This window comes from Furipterus horrens, unplaced genomic scaffold (genome assembly GCF_987537825.1).
Source record: "Furipterus horrens unplaced genomic scaffold, mFurHor1.1.pri manual_scaffold_3, whole genome shotgun sequence".
Classification (NCBI taxonomy): Eukaryota; Metazoa; Chordata; class Mammalia; order Chiroptera; family Furipteridae; genus Furipterus; species Furipterus horrens.
This window is the reverse complement of record NW_028327173.1, coordinates 62,986,397-63,004,319: the sequence shown is the minus strand read 5'-3', so window position 1 is coordinate 63,004,319 and position 17,923 is coordinate 62,986,397. Positions and strand designations below refer to the sequence as shown.

The 17,923-nt window shown below is 37.9% G+C and overlaps 1 protein-coding gene and 1 pseudogene across 1 annotated transcript in view; both read left to right on the top strand.

Moving 5' to 3' along the window:
* The window catches only part of TTLL7 (tubulin tyrosine ligase like 7), a 126,951-nt gene that overhangs the window by 13,554 nt on the left and 95,474 nt on the right, over positions 1 to 17,923 (top strand). The gene's annotated exons all lie outside the window — the stretch shown is intronic.
* LOC150015169 (protein SET-like) lies at positions 10,805 to 11,642 on the top strand (annotated as a pseudogene).

Below are 17,923 nucleotides of genomic sequence, written 5' to 3'. Positions count from 1 at the left end.
ATCACCAGTGTTTTGAATTCTGCATCTGTCAGGTTGTCTATCTCCTCATCTGTTAGGTTGACTATCTCCTCGTCGCTTAGTTCTCCCACTGGAACCTTGATTCGTTTCCCCTTTTGGGCCATACTTCTCTGTCTCCTCATTCTGACAGGCTCCTCTGTTTGTTTGCCTTTGTGCTACAAGTAGAGCTGTCACTCCTGTAAGGGGCGGAGCCTTAGGGATTCGTTATTACAGGGCGACCTGTTTCACCATGTTGTGGTGCTGTGTGTGGGGGAGGGGTTCAAGAGGGAAAAATGCTGCCTGCCCAGCACTTGCCCCTTTTCTGTGCACCTCTCTGACTTCCACACCGGACTGGTGCATCTCTAGCTGCTGTTCTCATCGTTGTTCCCAGAGTGGGTGGGTCTGCAGACATTCTAGGACCGTGGGGGCCCTTTAAACAAGTGGACTCTGCTGAGAGACCGGCAGTTTCTGCCTCTGCTCCAGCCCCCACTGATCTGCACAGTTAGAAGCAATGAGGCTTGATTTTCCCCGATGCTGGGACTCTGAGCTGTGAGGACCAGTGAGTAGCTGGAAGTGCTCCCCAGGTGTGCCTCCCGACTTTTTAAAACGTGTGACTGCACTTTGTGCTGCCTGCTGCTGCTGCCACTGCTGCCACCACCACACCACATCCTCTCTGCTCTGCCTCCGCCCCTCCTACCTATCTGGATGAGTATTTCTTCTTTATATCTTTGTTTGCTGGACTTCCATGTAGTTTGACTTTCTGGAACTTCTGGTTGTTTCTAGTTTTGAGTTAGTTGTATTCCTTCTTAGTTGTGGAGGGAGATGCGGCGTGTCTGTCTGCACCTCCATCTTGGCTGGAAGTCGCATTTTGAACTTTTAGAAAACAAATGCTATGTGACATGTAAAGCCAATAGGAGGTGAATATAATAACCCAATGGAAGTATATTTGTTTAGCTTTAGTGAATTAAAGCCAGTCTTCAACAATTTAATAATTAATTTGTTCATGGTATAAAGAATTATATGATATTATTTAATTTATTACAAGTCATTCATATCCTTGCTCAAATAATTGTGTGCTTCCCACCAGAGTAACAGTCTTTCATAGTTTTAAAGACCACACAATAATCCAGCACTGGGTTTATCATAATTGACTTCATTTCTCTTTGGTACTTTACGTTTTTTGCAGTTACAGGTATAAATAGTGGCTTGATGTACACTCCTGTTCACAAATGTGCCTCAGCATTTTGGATGACTTTATTAGGATTGATTCCTAGAATTAGAATTACCAAGTCAAGAGAATAAACACATTATATATTTTAGAATTTTGCTATACTTTCTAGTTGCTTTCCAGAATATTTTCTTTAGTGAGAGAAAAAAGTTATAGGCTACCTTAAATTAAGTAGACTAATACATTGTTTTGTTTGATTTCAGTTGTTGGGATTTTAATTTACTGTTTTCTGTTTTCTAATGTTGATAGTATTAAAGTCAGTGGATTCTTAAAGTTATGATTTATGTACATAAGAGTGATATATTTAATTGTGTTTTATATGAGATATAATTTGTAAATACCATTTCAAATTTAGTAATGCAACAGTGATTGGAGTTAGTATAATCTAGAGAGTAAACTGAAGAATTTAATCATTGCCTGTCATGGCTAGTTTTTTCTAATATAATTGTGTCCTTTCTGGAAACCTAAATATTTCCTTTACCAAATTACTCTATTACCTACATGGTCATTTTATGAAAAGTAAACCCAAGAAAAGTTATGTAATAAGGAAAATACTTATTGAATATCATCAAATTGCTACTCTTAATACCTTTAAAAAATATCCACATTTAATTTGAGAAAATAGTTCTAAACAACAAAATCAAGTAGAATTTTTGTTACAATCATTTAAATTATTTGAGTAATATTTATGGTGCATCTACTATGCTCAGAAGGTATTTCTGTATATAAGGGAAAATACTGTGTGTATATTTTTTGTTGTTTCCCATTATGATGAGTAAGCATTTTCTCATTCTGAGGATAAAGATTTTACATTGACATAAACCTGTGTTTATTTTTAACTCATTCTTGTCATGAAGAAGAATAAATTGTATAAAATAAAATATACCATTAAATAAAGGATAGACAGGGAGACTTCCTCAAAACAAGTTTAATGTTTATTATTTATATCCTCACTGTAGTTTACACCTCTTTGGATGAAGGAAAACTTCACTTGGCAGTTAAAATAGATTGAGATTATGAAGTCAACATTCCCACTTTTTTTTTTTTTCCCCACAGCATAAGATGATAACCCTGTGAAGGGATAATCATGGGGAAATCAGAAGTTAAGAAAGGTATCTGAGATTCCTAGTCTCAGTGTCTCAAGAGGCCAAAAGAAATGAAAATTTGTTAGGCCAATATCCTAACTGACTTTTACTAGAGGTTTGTAATAAAACCTCTTCTGTTTGGAACTCAGCTGTTGTACATTCTCATCTAACTAGAACCCAAATGAGAGTCACAAAATAGATATAACTGACTTCTGATTAGTTAAAGTGGAGTAATCATTGAAAACATAAATTTAGAAATAATATGTTTGCCTTTGAATCCCATGCCCAAATCCTTATCCTCTTAGTGGTGGGTGAGGTGTGTAGATAATGAATAAGGAGGCAGAGAAAATATCAGGCAATTCATTTTGGGATTAGGTGTGATGGAGGGTAAGGTACTCATGACTCTAGTGTTTTTCTGGTCCAATAATGTTATAGCCAGGATCACAAGCATATGCAGCTGTGATATTGGCCTCCCTGATTATTTGCCACCAGGTATGCTGTTCTTTTGACAATGGCCGTGGGCATGGTGCTCTTTCACACTTTGCTCCAAGCAAGTCATTTCCCTTCAGCAACAAAGCCGCTGCTTTCATGCCTTGTCCAGGCCTGGTAGAACTGCACTGATAGAGCTGGAGGGTGGTGGTGCACGGGGTTGACTCCAGGCCTCTCCTGTTGCTCTTAGCCCAAGTTTAGTAGTTTTTTTGAATAAAAGCATCTCCATTTCTTGTATTTCTTTGGTTATTTTCCAGAGTCCTGAAATGGTTGTTTCTAACAGTGTTATGCAGTTTTACCTTTCTTCCTTCCTTCCTTCCTTCCTTCCTTCCTTCCTTCCTTCCTTCCTTCCTTCCTTCCTTCCTTTCTTCTTTTCTTTTCTTTTTTAAAGGAGAATTGTTGAACTCCTCACTCCACTATTTTGCAGGTTCTTCTGGGTCCAATTTTAATTGGAATGTTAAAAGTTATATTTTGGGTGAGCCCTGAGTAGAAAACCAATCCAGATCATTAATGATAGGCATTATACTTGATGTTTCTTTCCTAGAGCCAAAGATTTTAGAATTTGAGAGCTAGAATGCATCTTAGTTCCACTTTTTTTCACGCTAATGACTGGAAACATTAGTACCTTGTGCAATTATTGCACAGATTGTTGGTCTCGGACTTGGATTTGGAAATGCATCACTCATGCATCAGTCATTGCTTCCCCTGTCCCTACGCAGCTGCAGGTACTGGTTCTGTTTCTTTGCAGGCTCAACCCTTGGCCCCTGATCCTGCCAAAGTCAAAGAATACATGAGGGTTCTCAGTCCTGCCCAGGAGTGAGGGCTGACTTGAGCTGTGCTGCCTTGAGCTAGAAGCTCAGGGATGGGGACTAGCAATCTAGCTAGCCTGCCAGAAGGTCCTGATGCACAATCGAGTCTGAAACTGGCTGAAAAGGTGGTTGAAGTTGTCATTAGTTCTGTACACCAGAAATTTAGGGAGTCAATTTGCTGCTGTTTTTCATCACAGTTAAGGTACACCATCGTTTTACTTACTTGGGAGAAAAAAAATCTGCTTTTTTCCTATACTACAATTTTTTTTTTACGTATGTTAGAAGAACCCTTTAAAGATAATGTTTAAAGTATTATGCATACAAAAAAGTAAAATAGAAGTAAAATAAATTGGTCAAGGTGTGCTTAAACTTCTTCACATTCAAAGACAGATACTGCAATCCTTTATTCGTTCAGAGTTCTTATTGGCCATGTGTTGCCATGCAGCAGCATCTTCTCTGTCATCAAGAGTTGGCAATACAACATTTCTTTTTCTTTTCTCTTCTGGCATATTAAAAATGTTTTGATGAAGCAACATAGGAATGGTAGTTGTAAAATATTGTGAATGTACTAAAAGCTGCTGCAATGTATATTTTTAGATGGTTAATTTTTATTTTATTTTTTCCCATCACCATTTATCCCCCCATACCCTCTTCCACATCCACCCACTATAATTCTTAAAAAACTGTTTTATTATCATTTCTGGGGTTTTCCCTCAGCCTCTGATTCTGATTCTGCCAATTCTGATGTACATTCACAGGCAATGATAACTAGATCGGGACTGCCACCCAGCTGACAATGATTATAAGATGTATCACAATTTTAGATGTTTTTAAGTGTTAAAAAAAGGACAAAACAAAACAGTATGGCTTAGAATCAAAGAAATATGATGACAATTATGGAATAGTCTCTATTTGTATACTTATTTCCTAAATTCTATTCTAGAGATAAGTCCTATAGATTATTTATACAACTGTCCTCATCATTTCTTTTTATACTAATCTATTAACCTTTGTTTAGGCCTTTGTTATATTTAGGTTGGTATAACTTTCCCTTCAGAACTTGCTTATCTTAAAGAGTATTTTAAATCACACTTTTAGTATCATGAAACATAGTTCACCCTATGGAATAATGGATGTATTAGTCAAGGTTCTCTAGAAAAACAGAACTGAAAGTGTATACATAATGGGGTGGGGAGAGAGAGAGAAAGAGAAATATGAATGAATGTGAATGAATTGACTATGCAAATGTGGAGACTGGCAAGTTCAAAATTTGCAGGGTAGGTTGGCAAGCTGGAGACCCAGGGAAGACATGATGTTGTAGCTTGAGTCTAAAGATTGTCTGAGGCTGAGTTCCCTCTTGCTTGTGGGACCACATTCTGTTTTCTCTTACGGACTTCAACTGATTGAATGAGGCCCACCCACATTTTGAAGATGCCATGTAGAAAATGCAGAATGTATAAACACTTTATAGAAACTTACATTCTAGTTGCTTAAAGAACACATGCAAGTGAATATGTAATTACCACTAAATAACAGCAGAAAATGGTAACGTAAGTATAGACTATTTAAAATTGCACATGAAGTGTATATTGCTTTTGCAAGATTCATCTTTTTTATGATCTCAACAAAAGGAATTTTTTTCTTTAATGGATTTTTTGGAAAGATATAAATAAAACTTCTTGAAAGTATTCTTTTGGTGTAAGTTCCAGCAATGTGGCATTATCACCAAAGCCAGTTCAGGACAGAAATAGATGACAGTTTTGCAGTATATTGATTAAAGTTATTCTGAAGAATGCATATTTTATCTTCTATTCAGTCTTGTATTTATAGATACTTTTGAATACTAACTAGGATTAATATATAGTAAATCCAAGTCCCATAAGGCAAAACTGAAAATCAGCTTTGTTGATTTAGTATAATCTTAATTTGTAAAACTCAGATGCATGTGGATATATGGTTACATATAATTTTATTGATATTTAGGGTCAATTTTCATTTGTGAGTACAATTTGTAGTTGATATAATCACAATGTTTTGGATGAATTGTTGTCTTTTAGGTGGTTTGGATATGCTAAGTCTCTTCTCTGAAATAAAAAATGTATTATGTTGAAGGCAAGACACATTTTTTCTCTATCAGTAGAACACCTTATAATATGAGCATTAAAAAGTGTTTTTTGCTTTTATTATGAATGTAATGAAATAGTGAAGTGATTGCTAAACTTTTCAACAGATTTGTGATACATCGTTGTATTTACTCTGAGAGGGAAGCTAGAGGTCAAGAGAAGAAAGAGGAATTAAAAAAAACAGTTTATATCATTTGAGAGTGTAGTATCTGTGGATGTCTTAATACTGTGCACTAGTTAACTTCAGTCACCAATTCTATTCTACATACCATTACTGTTTGTCAGAATTAACGACAAAAATAGTTCTTTTGTTTTGCATTTCTATAAAAGGAATGGTTTCACAGCTAGGATTGTGGTGCCAGACAGATGTAGTGCTTTTACAGGTCTGGAATGCTTTTTGGGAAAGATTCTTGTTTTAAAATGAGCTAAATTATCAAAATATTGTTAAGTTAATTAGTTTTATTAATAATGGCCCTGTTAGATAAAGGTTAGTAGTATTTTTTTTTCCCAATAGTTGATCTTGGAAATTCACTTTACACCTAGTTCAATGATTTAGAAACAGAATAGCCTCATGGTTCTTTTTTTCCCTCTTGAAAACCCACCGGCAGACAGCTTAGTTGGTGGAGGCATGCAGAACATGATACATATTAGGCCTGTGTATTTTTCTCTCCTTGTGGATTCTGTAATCTTTGAATGCATGATTCTCAGATCATGACCTGCTTTTACTGGGATTTAATTTAGAGGTATTTGAAAATTGTGGTCTGATTCTAGAAATTAATACTACTGAAAATTTTTTATTTCAAGTTCAAAAACCTCCTAAAGAACCATAACTCTCTGATATGGTAGCTCAGAAGGTTAGCTCCTATATTTTAGGCTTTGTGTTTGAAATTGAAGAATATACAAATTAAAAGAAATTTTTAAAAAATTTTATTTATTTATTTATTTATTTTTTAAGAGAGAGGGGAAAGGAGAAAGAGAGGGAGAGAAACATCACTGTGTGGTTGCTTCTCACTTGTGCCCCCAACTGGGGACCTGGTGTGCAACCTAGTCATGTGCCCTGACTGGGAATCGAACCAACGACACTTGGCTCACAGGCCAACACTCAATCCACTGAGCCACAGCAGCCAGGGGTCAAATTAAAAGAAATTTTAAAACTGCTGCCTAGGAGTCAGTTGTCTCCTGGAGGAAACATGCAAGGAAACCTCCTTACTTCACCTGAATTGTGGCATTTTATGCAAGGTCATTTTGAAGTCCCCCTGGCTGGTTTGGCTCAGTGGATTGAGCGTCAGCCTGCGAGCTAAGTGTCGCTGGTTCGATCTTCCAGTCAGGGCACATCAGAGAAGGAAAACTCTGACTCCAAAAAACCTCCGCTGCCTTGCGGCATACCTCTTCAGGGGAAAGGCTAAGGGAGTAAACCCCGACAGAAAATCCGGAGCCGGAGTCCCTAAGGCGGTTTGACGTTGTAGTCAACACCGGCAACTCCTGGGGCGCACCTGAAACCAAGCTGTATTGACTCCGTCTTTCCCTTGGACCCTTCAGCTGCGAAGAGAGGGGGGGTCTGCTGCATGGGCAACAGCAGACCCTCCATATCACCCTGCCCAGGCTCTGTAGCTTCAGCTTCACTGGAGAGGACACTCCAGCGTCATCGCAAGATGTTGATTCAACACGGGAGGAGACAGATACTGTGTCACTCCCGAGTCGGACTGCACAGCCATTCTCGGCGGTGCAGATAGACTCTTAAGAAGCTACACCATCGTCTCTCGAGACGGACGGCTGCTGACGACGACTTACATTTTGAAGTAATTTTCTGTATTTTAAAACAAAATAATGGAGCCTAAGTTTATTGTTATTTGTATTGGTTAGGAGCCTGGTGTAGGCAAAAAAAATCTATGCGACTGAAAAGTTCAGGAACCTCTTATCTCTCTTTTGCCTCCTTCATGTTGACTTCCCCTCAGGCTCTGTAGAGGCAAGACAAGGACCTGCAATGTAGGTATATATCCTCAAATTCATCTCGAAAGAGAACCTATCTCCTTTAAGAGTCTGACTAGAGTTCTGGGCTTGACTCTTGCTGGTGTTAGTTGCATCCCTTGTTCCTCTCTGAACCAATTCCATGGTCACGGAGATGGGAGTCTATGATCACTTTCGATCTCAGTTATTTGCCCAGCCCTGGAACTGGGATCAGCACGAACCCCATCCAAAGCACATGAAATGAGAGCAAGGGAGTAGTGCTTTGCCAGAGGAAATTCAGATTATTGTTCACCAAAAATGAGCGAGTGTGGGCTGTGGCAAAAAATGATAAATGCCCGAAGTCATTGTGCCAGTGACTTTGAATTTAGGCTGGTATATCTTTTTCAGAAACTAAAACAGTAATTTCTACTGAGTAGGATATCCATTAGAAGGCACAGTTAGCTGATGGTAACAAACTTCAAATAACAGTGGTTTAACTGTATGGAGGCTTATGTTCTCTGGACGTAGGTAGTCCAAGACTGATGTAGCATTGCTATGACAAAACCAAGGTCACTTTGAATTGCTGCAGCTCCTGCATTCACTACCTCACTTCTAACATGTTTTACTAAGAAGTTATGCTTAACAACTTTCACTTACACATCACTGGCAATAACTTGGTAACATAGGTATATATACCTGTAAGGAATTGTGGGAAATGTAGTTATTTAGCTAGGCATAATGCTACCCCCAATACTAACACAATATATGTTTTATCAGTAAGGAAGAACTAGTGAATGGCTATTATGTAGGTAGCTACTAGTTTTTCAACATGTGTTCAATTATTAACTGATATGAATGTCATAGGTGGCTTATTTAAAACTCAGTGAATTTGATACATGTAAGAGTTAAAACTCATTTTAGAAGTAGATGGTAATCTAAATAATAGAACTACTACATACCCTAAAATTGGTAACAAGGTGTGCATTGAGTGAATATCAAACAAGGTTGTCAAAGGAAGAGTTAGAGATGATTCTAATTTATCTGTCTCTTGCATGTTTGGCTGTGTACCACTGCCCTTTTCCAAGATCAGGAACAGAAGAAGAGTGCCAGGTTTGCAGCAGAAGTTAAAGAGTTAAGTTTTGGACATTTAAAACTATAAATGCCGGCATCAGATGACATTCCAGTGATGTCATTTGTTCACCAGCTGCACATTTTGATATCTATTGTGCATTTTCTGGCAGAGAACAGAGAACTGAATATTTTAGAAATTCTCTGCTTCCTTTAGTTTCTCTCTTCCACCTGTGATCTAGATTACTAGAAGTGTTGGAGATTTGGGTCCAAAGGACCTTAAATTCCAACTTTATATCTCAGAACAAGAGAAGTCTGTGTAGTCCAGCATAGATTGGGTGTTTTGAGGATGAGATTCACCTGTCTTAGATTGGGCGCAGCTCTTTGCAGAGTGAAGGAATGAGAAGAGGTCCACAGACATTTCAAAGTGAGTGATGTATACAAAAGTTAACTGATAATATATATTATTCCTAGGGAGCAAGAGATAGTTTTTAGGCTATTGGAGAATTATGTAGAACTGCAAGATTATATTCTAGGAGAAATTTACTCAGATGGGCTTTTAACTCTACTTAGTTAAGTAAGAATTTGGTAGCTACACTGAACTCACCTTGTCTTCTGTTGCGTTAGTAACTTAATTATAGCTGTTACTTGCTTTGAACTTTATTTAGTTCATTTATTGAGTAGACTATTGCCTTTTTCGTTATTCCAAATACTGAAAATACAATTATTAATAGGGGGAAAATGCCTTCAAGGTATGCTGTTTTATCACTACTTCTTTATTAATCTCTACTTTTTCAGGTCATACTAGGCTAAAGTCCAAAGACAAGACATTCCACAGAGCTTGGTGGACATTTTGTAGGAATGCTATAATTTAACCATCAACACTAAGCAAATACTAATCAAGCTAAAGCAATTTGAAAAATAAATAAGCAGTACATTACTCTGTTGCTTAAGGTCAATGTTAATTGTTACTGAAATTAATAAACAGTTCTGTTTATTTTTACAAAATGTCACATTTGGCTCCCTGTCAGGTTTTTAGAAGTGATTGGTCAAATTTTGTTTTTTTTAAGTCTTCAGCACACTATAGATCTAGCTCTTGAGAATATACGCAGTCTGAGAAAGAGGGACAGAAGTGTTCAGGGGGTAAGTAGCTTCTCTAAAGACCCTTTTCATTCGTGCACACAGTGAATGGTGCTGCCCTTTTCCTGTTATGACAGTTGTGTGGGTGACGCCACTTGTTTCCCAGCCAGGCAGCTGGCATTTTGAAACTCTATTGTCATTTCTTGGCAGAGAGCACAGAAATAGGAGCAGTTGTAGTTTCGAAAGGATCTTTCTGTATTTAAAAGCATTTTATTTATAAAAGTAGAGGTTTTCTTTTCAATCACTAATTTTATTGTCTTATTTTCTGTTTTTTCCCCCTCATCTATCCTTTTCTGCAAGTACAAAACTCAAGTCATCTTACCCTCCAAAGTAGCTCTTCTTCCTGCAGACCTCTGAATGGATGGATGGTGCCACATTCTACCCATTTCTCCTAAGCAGGAAATCTGCACATCATCCGAGCTTACTTTTTCCTTCTTGATCAACAAGTTCTGTTGCTATTCTGTACTTGGCAGTATTCTACCTCCCTCCATCTGTTCCTTCTACCCATAATCAACCTCTTACCATCTCTCCTGCCCTTTTGCAACACCCTCTTAAGACCCCCTGTCTCCACTCCTGCCCCTCTCTTATCCGGTCCCCACAATAACTGCTGGTGTAATCTATCAAAAAATAATGTGGGTTATGTTACTCCTCTTTAAGTCCTTCAGTGACCTCAGATGCCTCTCAGTTGGATTGGACTTAGGTTTCCAACAGTGTGACTTAGAACACAATACTTCCAAGGAGACATATAATGGTTCAAACAAAAGTATTTTGGCTGTTTTACTTCTTCCATTTATTTTGAAAGAATAAACATGACAAAGGTATACTCATGCTTTATGTTAAGAATTGCATCTTCAGTCTCAGGGTGTTCTCCAGCTGTGCAGCCTCCCTTCAGTCTGATTCTCTGACTTACCTCATAGCATGGCCCCCAAATTCCAGTCTTTGCTCCCATCCCAAAGGAAGAAACTGAGACCTCTGCCTGCCCCAAGCCAGAGAAGGAGTCTACCTCTCAGGACTTGCTAAAGGAAGAAAAATGACAGCAAGAAGCAATTGAACATGTTGATGAAGTACAAACTGAGATAGACAGACTTGATGAATAAGCCAGAGAGGAGATTTTGAAAGTAGAACAGAAGTATAACAAACTCTGACAATTATTTTTTCAGAATAGGTCAGAATTGATCACCAAAAGCCCAAATTTTGGGGTAACATTTGTCAGCCATCCACAGGTGTCTGCACTGCTTGGGGAAGAGGATGAGGGGCATTGCATTATTTGACAAGGGTTAAAGTGACAGAGTTTGAAGATATTAAATCAGGTTACAGAATAGATTTTTATTTTGATGAAAATCCTCACTTTGAAAGTAAACTTCTCTCCAAAGAATTTCATCTGAATGAGAGTGGTGATCCATCTTCAAAATCCAATGAAATCAAATGGAAACCTGGAAAGGATTTGACGAAACCTTCAAGTCAAACGCAGAATAAAGCCAGCAAGAAGGGGCAGCAGGGCAGGAGGAATTGACCATTCTGATGCAGGTGCAGATGAGTTAGGGAAGTCACCAAAGATGGTATTTGGCCAAAACCATTACAGCACTATATGGTCCCTGATATGTATGATCAAGAGTGGGAAGGAGAAGATGATGAAGAATAAGAATAAGAAGGATTGGAAGATATTAATGAAGAAGGGGATGAGGATGAAGGTGAAGAAGATGAAGATGATGATGAAGCGGAAGAAGGAGAGGAAGATGAAGGAGAAGATGAATAATGGCACACACACACAAAAGAATTATATCTTCAGTATGTATAGAACACAGGTAGCCACACTCTGTAGAACAGGATTGTCGTTCTCCCCGTTTTGCTTAGGAGGTATTGGACTTGATGTTTATCATTCCCATGTATGTTGTTCCTCGTACTTTTTAAGTTCTGAGATCTACATGTTATCTCTACCTCAATGTATATCATGAATTTTATACTATTTAACATTTTATGTAAATGATATACTGTTGTATGTATTCCCCAGTACATTTTGATCTGCATTGTTCGTGTTTTTGTCATGCAGGCCTAGTTCATTTGTTTCCACCATTGTGTGAGTGTAGCATAATGTGTTTACCCTCTATTGATGTTCATTTGCATCCTCTCCCATATTTCAGATTAGCTCCCATGCTCCTGCCCAGTACTTGGGAGTAGATTGTATAGTATTCTTTGTGGTTGCTGATAATAATTTTTGGTAGATTGCTTATCTTTAAAATAGTTATCTTGTTTGCTCAGCACTGGTAGCAGGTTGTGGACTCAAGCAGTGGGTCTGTCTTTCTAGATTAGCAAAACCTCACCTAATTTAGCAGGGCTGTCTGCAGTAGCAAGTGAGATCCTTTGTAGCAAATTTCTTCCTTTCCAGGGGCTCAAAGCTTTCCCCGGCAAATGCTTTCTTCTCCTCTTGTTGCTTGACTGAGTGATTTCTGTCATCCTCATGACTGTGTTCCAGAAGACCAGTGAGGAGGGGATAGACTCCAGTAGGGGTGTCCCCCACTTTCTGGGGGTTTGCATGTCACTAGCCCTTGTCCCTCTAGTTCAGTGGTTCTCAAACTGTAGCCTGCTTCAGAATCACCCAAAGGGCTTGTCAGTTGATGGGCCTCACCCCTAAATTTCTAATTCAGAAGATCTGGGATTAGACCTGAGAATATTCATTTCTACTATGTTTGCAGGTGATGCTGATTCTGCTGTTCCTGGGACCACACTTTGAGAATTACAGCTTTAGGCCAACATTTCCCAACCTATTTTATTATTTTGACTCATGGGCCCCTTTAATAATAAGATATACTTTCATATGACTCACATGAATTTATAACTGTTTTATAGTTTTTACATGTTATAAGGAAGGGCTTTAAGTGAAAACATTTGTATCAGCATAATATTCAACACTGTGGTCATCTAGAACCTCACTGCCCAAAGCGGGGTCTGTGGACCAGAAGAACACCTGGGAACGTGTTAGAAATGCGCCCGCTCAGGCCCCACCCAAGACCTAATGAGTCAGAATCTGAAGTTTAATCATATTCCTAGGTGATTAGTATGCATATTAAAATTTAAGAAGCTGCTGGTCTTGGGCTCACATTAAATTCAATGCTAATAATATTCAAAACAAGAAGCACTTCAAACTTTAATGTTTAAAAAGTAGCACATGTTTCATTCGCTTTCATATTCTTGCTGTCATGTAAGAAAAAGCATCATTTCTTTGAAAATAGAAAGAGTATATCAAATTTGGTTTGGGGACCAAGAACTGAAATTTAATGATGCATTATAGCACAAAAATGGACAAAATATTATTCATGTTCGGAAATATTACTTATTGCACATAAAAATATCAACTGCCTAATTTTAATAATTTTCATGAGTAATACATTTCTGACTGCTACTTACAGTAACCTCTCTGCAGATAACATATGTGTATGGAGAGTGGTTCCCCCCAAATTAAAAGGTTCTTTGCTATAGTTATTTAATTTTTGATTTTTTTGGAAGTAGTAAGAACATCTTTCAACAGATAATTACAGTTTAGGAGTCTAAAAGAGGATTGTCTTGAGGCAAATTTGCAGAATTCTTATCATTTAAAAATATTCTAATTGTATCTTAATATCATTGTTCATTATACCTCTTTTTTTAAATGACTGTCGGGGGGAAGCAATGGTAGAAAAAGTGGGACAAGTGTAATAGAAAAACAATAAAAAATGATAAAAAAAATAAAATGACTGTCAATGGGGCTAGTGATTACACAGCCTTATAGGATTGTGAGGATCAGAGTTTTATATGGAAAAACCTAAAGGGTGCCTGGCACATAGTATGTCAACCCCATCTTCCTCTTCCTTTTCATCCTTTTTTATTCCTCTTCCACACCATAGTTATTTCAATACATAGCAGCTCTGGACAGAAAAGTTTAATCATCCACTCTGTATGGCCAAGGGGTAGAGTGGATGCAGTATAGATATTTTTTTTCAGCTATTTTTTTTCCAGGCAGTAGAGAATGCTATAAATAGAGAACGAGACAATAGTGTCTAGCAGGGAGAGCTAGGTTAAAATAGGGAGTAATCAAGACTGGAGTCTGTGGTGGTTGTTCGTGTTGCTGGCTTTTTTCCTCCACTGGTCCTTTGATATGATTGCAGTTCCTAACTCTGGTTGGTTGGGGTCATGTGGCTGCTTCAGGCCATTGAATTATGAGCAGAAATTTTGTGTGTCATGATTTGCCTGTATGAGATCCTCCAAAGCTTGCTTTCCCCCTGGCCCAGTGATAGGTAATTGTTAGATGATGCCTGCTCTGACAGCTTGGGCCCCTGTGTGGTTATAATATGTGAGCACCTGCTAGTCTTCAGTGGGTGTGCAGCATGACCAAGAACTAGACCTTAGTTGTTTTAAGCTCTTGATATTTGAGGGTTGTTCATTATTGCAGCAAGATGTAGTCTGTATTGACCAATAAAGATTTTTTTTGATGGGTTTTGGGGACTAAAAAGTCATGCAATAGGAGAGCAAGTGTGGAAGTGGGTGTGGTGCGGTGAGCTAGATGCCCCAAGCGTGGTCCTGGGCGCTTAGCAAGGCGTCTTCAGGAATGTGTGCAAATCTAACGTCAGTCCTGAGACACGGGTGGAAAGAGGGGTTGAGATCTCCTGCCTCCTCTCCCCACTTCAGAAGATGGACACACTGTCAAAAGTGTATACATACTTTGTGAAACATTTCCATCCTACTTCTCGTCAGGGTAAACAGTAATATAAAAATGAATGTAGAAAATAAATACAGTATATAGAAAACTAGGATTTAAGAAAAAGTAATGTTGGAGGGTTTAAAGATTTTTAGTACCACAGATAGTAGTATGTTTTCCCATTCCCTCCTACTCATACGTGTTTCCATTCACATATGTTTACATGCCCACATGTGCATATACATGTAATATGCGAGGTATGTCCAGAAAGTATCCAGCCATGTACTATGAAAAATAGAGACACTTACTGAAGAAGATACAAGATACAAGAAATGTTGTATGTAGGACAATGAGGCCTCAGTCCCCTTCAAAGTAGGCTCCTTGGGACCTCACACAGTTCTCCTAGCATTATTAGCAACTGCCTCACTATGTTCCTTCTGCTCTGGTAGCAAAAGCCATGGAACAAATTTTGCCATGACACATTTCATGCCAAGATCCTGTGTTAAAATCTCGGGAGTAGTAGTTTTTGGAATCCCTGGTCAGCTTCTTGTTCTCGGACTGTCAGTCACCGATCTTTGTTGATTGCAGCCCATACACGATCAGCATTCTCGGGTGTTCTGCTTGTTGCAGGCCTCCCAGAACATGGACCACTTTCATTCAACAGATTCTTGAGATGACCATCATTGAAGTGTTTGTGCCACACTTTTATTTGCACTGCATTCATTGCATTGTCCCTGAAAGCCTTCTGAATCATCTGAATAGTTTTGTGGAGGAATTTTCAAACTTAATGCAAAATGTGATGCAGATTTGTTGCTCTAGTTGCTCAATCATTTTGAATGCGACAGCCACACAGTACACAGGCTCACTTAACAGTGTCTATTGCCCCGACTGACTAGTACAGTGAAGTCGTCCTTGTTCACACATGAACATTCCAGTCCACTCTCCTTGGTGCCAGGTTACATTGATGTTGTGGAAACCGTTCTTGTTATATTAACAATGGCTAGACTTTTTCCGGACAGACCTCATATTTTTATCAACTTTACATGTGATAACAAGTTACTGCCTTTCTTGAAATGTCACCTTCCCCATGATGCCTATTTGTATATTGTATACAATATTTAAAATGGCAACCCTTCTTCCTTTCCTCCCAAACTCCTAATCTCCTAACAAGCTCTTATTTCCCCTCCACAGGATTTAGCATTTTCTTTAATTTACTTATTTAATATGTTTACTGTTACTATTTATCTCTATCTCTACCAAAATGAAAATGCCACAAAGAAGGACATTTTTATCCATTTTTTCACTGAAACAGAGTCTGATACATAATAGTATTTGTTGACCTTTCATGTAGTACCTTCATGAAGGAGAAACAGAAACACAGTCTGGATATGGATTGCCTAGGTGTTACAAGAAGAGAGATTAAACCTGATCCAACTTTGTGATCTCAATTACATTTTAAATCACAGTTGGATTCTCTTGCTCTCATTCCATAGCTTATAAAATAGTTCCAGTCAAGCAGAATTAAACTTCTTTGTTAAGTTTTCAATATATCATGTTTAAAGACTGAATTTTGAAGGTAGCATAATAAGTGGGAAGGACCACTGGCTCTAGAAACAAGCCGCACCACTGTCACCTTATTAGGTGTGACTTTGGGCAAGTTATTTTTACCACAGAGCCTAGATGTTTCTGTCTGTAAAATTGGAATAAAATGTACTGGGATACTTATTGGGTAGACTAAATACACAAAGTTATGTCAAAATGCTTAGCACATAGTAGGTACTGGTTTATATTGGTTCTCTTTTCTTTCACCTCATCACCATAGAAACAGCTTTTGTTACATTTTTATTTAATGTAATTTTACATATTTCAATCTAGCCTCGATTCTGATTATTTTAGTAACCTATGGCACACAGAACTCCACAAATATTTCAGAAAGCCCATATATAGTATTCACCAGGGCATTTTGGGGGATTGTCGGGATAGGTCAGTTTCCCTCATTTGATTTCCACAAAAGATGTCTTGTCTTCTACTTGTCATCAAAAACATCAACAATGCTATCCTTATAGGCTGGCATCTTAGACTTTAGGGCTAGAAAGAATCAACTTTTCCTTTTGTGTATTAAGAAATTAAATCAACTAGATGGTAAATGCAGAGTAAGGAATAATAATTTGAAATGACTTCTTGTTCAGTGTTTTTTCTACCGTATTATACTTTGATCTAAATGAAATACAAAATTTGATGGTCTTTGTTATTAACATCATAATATTGACACAAACTTTTATCACACATATTTAACCTTTTGAATTTGTTTCCTCTATGTAGGCACAAAGCACTAAAGGGTGTGCATACAATCGTCTCCCTTAGCGCTGCCCCCAACCACAGTGGGCCCCAACTACTCTGCATATATTCTTCTATCATTTTCTCCAAATGTGAACTTTTATGTGCTTTAATTTTTTTCACTTAAAAATGTAAAAGTAATATATTGTAAATGACACATGTTTGTTTCTCAGAGCTCCATGACCACCCCTTCTTATTCTTAGTTATCATTAATTAATTAATTCATTGATTTTTAAATTCATGTTCAGGTGCTTATTGAGCCCGGCGTCAGACACTGTTCTGGCCTCTGTGCACAGAGGAGTGAACATGGTAGAAGAAAACCACTGTCTTCATGGCGCTTACCTCTAGGGTTGTGGTTGGCAGGTGAAAAGGGTGCAGATAAGAGTCTCTATGATAGACCAGGCGAGGGAGATATGAAAAAGTCGAAATTTATCTGGATTTTAACTGATGAGTAGAAATTCAGAGGGAATACCTGAGAAGTGTGCCCCAGAATACTCTGTTGTTCTTTCAGTCTGGTATAGCTATTGTTTTGCATGGTAGCACTTGAAGTTGTACATTCAAATTTACCATCTGTCTAAAATTTTGGAAGATTGATTCCTTTTGGAAATAGTTTCTTTATAATATTGTTTCTTTGTTTTAGGAATTAGTGTCTGTTGATCCCCTAATATTTTTTCCTAGTTTGTTTAGTTGAACTAAACATAACAATTTTTATAGATGATTTCAACCTATTTGACCTTTTAAAAATATAATTACAAGAGTTTTCTTCTTTAGCTTCTTATAATTTTATGTGTGTATATTTGCTTCAGTACCGTAACGTGCTTACAGCAGAGTTTGTCGACCTTGGCTGCATATTAGAATCATTTAGAGCTTTAAAAATGCTGATGCCTGGGCCCCACCTGCGTCAGGGTTGTGGCCTCAGCATCAGGATTTTTAAAACCTCATCAGGTGATTCAACTTTGCAGCCAAGCTTAAGAAGACATTGGTTTAAAGTATTTCAGAAGTAACTGAATCACACTTTCCGCTTTGAG